This window comes from Panthera leo, chromosome C1, assembly GCF_018350215.1.
Source record: "Panthera leo isolate Ple1 chromosome C1, P.leo_Ple1_pat1.1, whole genome shotgun sequence".
NCBI lineage: Eukaryota > Metazoa > Chordata > Mammalia > Carnivora > Felidae > Panthera > Panthera leo.
In genome coordinates, this window is record NC_056686.1 from 31252408 (window position 1) to 31257541 (window position 5134).

Here is a 5134-nt window from a genome sequence, read left to right on the forward strand (position 1 = left end):
ACAAAAACTGAAGGCTACCCACTAAAAGAAACAGACTATGTCACAAGTCACTAGGGAGAGGAAAGGGAATAAAGAGAACTATAAATGCAGTAGAACACAGGAAAGGAAAACTAAAGCAACAAAGGAAAGGCACAGTGAATAGAAGGCAGAACTCAGGGATGTGTCCAAGTATATCACTAATCACAAGAAAGGCAAATGGATTGAATCACTTATCCTGAGGAATAATAAAGTCTGTTATATTTTAGGGTTAGTTTTTTAACACGTCAGAAACACCTTAAAACTTATGTTGCAAAAGGGAGATAATTAGGTGCTCTCCAAAAAATAACAACTAACTAACTAAATAAATAAATCTACCCTATGACCCAGCAATAGCACCGCTAGGAATTTACCCAAGGGATACTGGAGTGCTGATGCACAAGGGCACTTGTACCCCAATGTTTATAGCAGCACTTTCAAAAATAGCCAAATTATGGAAAGAGACTAAATGTCCATCAACTGATGAATGGATAAAGAAATTGTGGTTTATATACACAATGGAATACTATGTGGCAATGAGAAAGAATTAAATATGGCCTTTTGTAGCAACGTGGATGGAACTGGAGAGTGTGATGCTAAGTGAAATAAGTCATACGGAGAAAGACAGATACCATATGTTTTCACTCTTATGTGGATCCTGAGAAACTTAACAGAAGACCATGGGGGAGGGGAAGAAAAAAAAAAAGAGAGGGAGGGAGCCAAACCATAAGAGACTCTTAAAAACTGAGAATAAACTGAGGGTTGATGGGGGGTGGGAGGGAGGGGAAGGTGGGTGATGGGCATTGAGGAGGGCACCTGCTGGGATGCGCACTGGGTGTTGTATGGAAACAAATTTGACAATAAATTTCATATTAAAAAAGCAAAAAAAAAAAAAAAATTAACTAAAAAAAAGCAACAAAAAACCCCAATCAATCAATCAAGCTGATACCTTTTTGGAGAAAAGGAAGAAAGAAGGTAAATTGGTGATGTGATTGATTTATTTCATGAACTAATACTATCTCTTGTAACACGAAATGTTTTATTCAAATAATTTTTTTCAATTCTAGAAATTAGTTATAGCTAATAAAGCAGTAAGCACGTTTAATTAGTTTAAGAGTTATCTTTATGTTGGGCAGAGAAAGGATTAATGTAGTCTGATTTTTGAGCTAGGCCCTTCACACAGCAGCAGTACAAATGTCTTTAAGGTAGGAATTACTGTTTTCTTTACATCAGGTTCTCCATCTTTGCTGCATTAAAAAAAAAATTTTTTTAATGTTTATTTATTTTTGAGAGAGAGACAGACAGAGCATGAGCAGGGGAGTGGGAGGGGTAGAGAGAGAGGGAGACACAGAATCTGAAGCAGGCTCCAGGCTCTGAGCTGTCAGCACAGAGCCCAATGCAGGGCTTGAATTCACACACTGTGAGATCATGACCTGAGCCGAAGTCGGTTGTTTAACCGACTGAGTCGCCCAGGCGCCCCAGTTTGTTCCATTTTAATCAAGAGGGAGAAGGAGATACTTTTTATTCCTCCATCTTTTGTCTTAGCAAAAGAAAGGCCTGAAAATCCATATTTTTCCAAAGCAGAGACTATCAGATTGTGTTTTAAAATCCAAATATAAGCTGCATACAAGATTGAAACCAAATCATTCAGAAAGGTTAGAAAATAAAGGAATGGTACAAGATCCACTCAGCAAATAATAGAAAGCTGATATATCAATAATTGCTATAGATCAGGGGTTGCTAAACTTTTCCTGTAAAGGGCTAGATATTAATTATCTTGGGCTTTGTGGGCAATTCAGTCTGGTACAACTACTCTGTTGCTGTAGCATGAAAGCAGCTGAAGACGTGTACACAAATGAGTGTGACTGTATTCTAATAAAACTATTTCCAAAAACAGGCATAAAACCAGATCTGATGTAGATTGCTGACCCCTGTTCTCTTGTATACTGATAATACAGCAGTGAGCAAAAAAGGCAAGATACCAGCATGCGACCCAACAGTGAACAAATAAATGATCATCTTAGGTAACGATAAGCAAAACACTTTTTAAAACCTGTAAGGAGATTGAAGATGATAGGAAACTAATTTGGAGTGACTAAGGAAGTCCTCTGAGAAGAAGGAACCTTTAAACAGAGACCTGAATGCAATGAAGGAAGAGCCTTGGAAAGATCCTGCAAGGCTCCTGAGGCAAGATTGAGTCTAGCCTGTTGCAAATCAGCAAGTTCAGTGTGGCTGGAGGAAAGATGTGGAGATGAGTTCTGTGCATTAGATAGGTGCCAGACTATGTGAGATTTCACTCTAAATGTGATGGGAAGGTTTTGAAGATTTCGAGAAGAGTGGTATAGTCTGATTTACTTTTGAAAACTTTTCCCTGGCTGTGTGTGGGGAATAGACAGTAGGGATGGCAAGAGGGCAAATAGGGAGACCAGGTAAGAGGCAATTGCCCAGACAGTAGATGATGGTGTTTTGGACTAGGGTGTTGGGAGTGGAGATGCTCCTCTGGGGGGGCTGGACCGTGTCAGCCAGAGCAACCTTGGAAGCAACGTGTTGAAGAGGGTAGAGCCATTGTCAGTCTGGATCATTGCTATGGTCTGGGTTTTTGTGTCCTCTCAAAATTCCTCTGTTGAAAACCTCATGCCCACGGTGATGGTATTAGGAGGTGAGGCCTTGGGAAGATGATTAGGTCATTAGGGCAGCGACTTCATGGTTGGGATTAGTGCCCTTAGAAAAGAGGCCCCACAGAGTTCACGAGCCCCTTCTGCCATGTGAGGAAATAAGAAGTCTGACAGCCTGAAGAAGGTCCTCTCTTGACCATGCTGGCACCCTGATCTCAGACTTCCAACCTTCAGAACTGTGGGAGATTTCTGTGCCTATAGGCTACCCAGTCTATGGCATTTTGTTATAGCAGCCTTAATGGACTATGTCACTGAAAACCACGTGGAAAAGAAGCTGCCCACCAACACGGACCACCTGCCTTGTACTGTGAAATGAGGAATAAGGAACTTCTATTTTGGCTGAGCCAATGCATTGGGAAGTCTATTTGTGACAGCAGTTTAGTCTCCTATAACTGACATAGGGGTTGTCATTGAAATATAGGTATATGCTGGAAATATTGCAGATTCAGTTCCAGACTGCTGCAACAAAGCAAGTCAAATTTTTCTGGTTTTCCAGTACATATAAAAGTCATGTCACACTATATAAGCATGTATATGTATATATATACTATGTATATTATAGTCTATTAAGTGTGCAATAGCATTATGTCTAACAATATACACACCTTAATTGAAAAATGCTGCTTGTGGTGCCTGGGTGGCTCAGTCCGTTAAGCTTCCAACTCTTGACTTTGACTCAGGTCATGATCTCATGGTTCATGAGATTGAGTCCCGCGTCAGGCTCCATGCTGACAGCACAGAGGCTGCTTGGGATTCTCTCCCTTTCTCTCTGTCCCTCTCCTGGCTTGTACTCTCTCTCTCAAAATAAATAAATACACTTAAAATTTTTTTTCTTAAAAATGCTAATTGTCATCTGAGTTTTCAGCAAATGGTAATCACCGATCTTAGATTATCGTAACAAATATAATGAGCAAGTAGGAAATTTTGTGAAATTAATGTGTCAGAGACATGAAGTGCACAGGGAACAACTGGGAGCCATTTTAGAGGCTGCCTGCACATCGAATGTTACAATTTCTGGGGGCAGAGACCAAAGAAACAGGAAAAATTATGTATTGGCTCTTAAAAGACTCCTTTTGAAAGTGGCATACATTACTACTTGTATTTTGCGGCCAAACAGGTCGCACTGTCACCACTAAATTCCAAGGGATGGGAAACTGCAGGTCTACCACATCCTGGAAAGAAGTGGGAATCTAGAATATTTGTGACTACTACAGTCACAGGTGCAGAACATGATGTTAACTGGGATTTGTCCTTTAGCCCAGGATGGAAAGTAGGATTAAGAGGTGAGGCATCAAGTACCCTACAATGTAAAAAGAGCCATAAATAACCGGGGGCCAGACAACCTCTCCACTTCCAGGACTTACTAAAAGGTGGCCAAACAGGCTTCTCCATCTTCAACCATTTTCCCAGACCTGACAATTTCCACTACAAGATTAGTTAGACAATTCCTAACGACAAGATTAGTTAGAGGGGGTGGGGATGGGAACCAGCAGCCACGAATCAGCCTTGGAGAAGCAGCCCCGCGCCTCCCGAGTTTGGCTCCAAAAACCAAGTGAGAAGGTTTCCAAGAGATTCCACGTGGAGATTGGGACTGCTTGCAAGGAGATTGGAAGCCTGTATAGAATCAGGAAGGAGGCGGGCCGGCCAAATGGACATCACCTTAAGCGTACTGGCTGGAGGCGGGGGACGGGCCCAGGGGTTAGCAAGGGTCACATTAGGCGGGGCTACGCATCAGAAAACCGTGCAGGAGGGAGGGCCACCCTGAGAATACCTGCCGGCCCAGTGGAGCCTTTGCGGTGACATTCCAGATAGGACCACCGGCCAAATGAGGGGCACCAGTATCCCCGTCTCTTAGCTCCAACCCCTAAGCAGCCAGACTCTCAAGTGCCAGGCGCGGGCCCCGAGGTCCTAGGTGCGGGGCTAGCTTCCACATCGAAGGAGGGAGGCCGTTTTTCCATTGCAGGATCCCAGGAACTGAAATTTAAAAATGACTTTCAGGGCGCCTGGGTGGCTCCAATAGGTAAGCAGATGAGTTGGGCTCAGGCCATGATCTGAGGTTTGTGAGTTCGAGCCCTCCCATCGGGCTCTCTGCTGTCCAGGCAGAGCCCGCTTCAGATCCTCTGTTCCCTTCCCTGCTGGTGCTCTCTCTCTCTCTCAAATAAATATATATATTTTTTAAAGTGACTTTTCTACCCCCACCTCCGCACCGACAGGGCTGGCCGAGGAACCTCCGCAGACCCTGGGACCACGCAGGTCGGTCACCCGGGCCTGAGGCCGCAGTGGGGCGGTGCGCCGCGGGGTCTTGTGGGAGGTGCCCTGGGCTCGCTCGGCGCAGGCGCAGTGCTGCCGGGTGGCGGGCTTGGCGCAGGCCGGCGCGGGCTGGTGAGTCCGGGTGGTCCTTCACATCGCCGCGGTTTCTCGCGGAGAGACTGGGGCTCACAGGG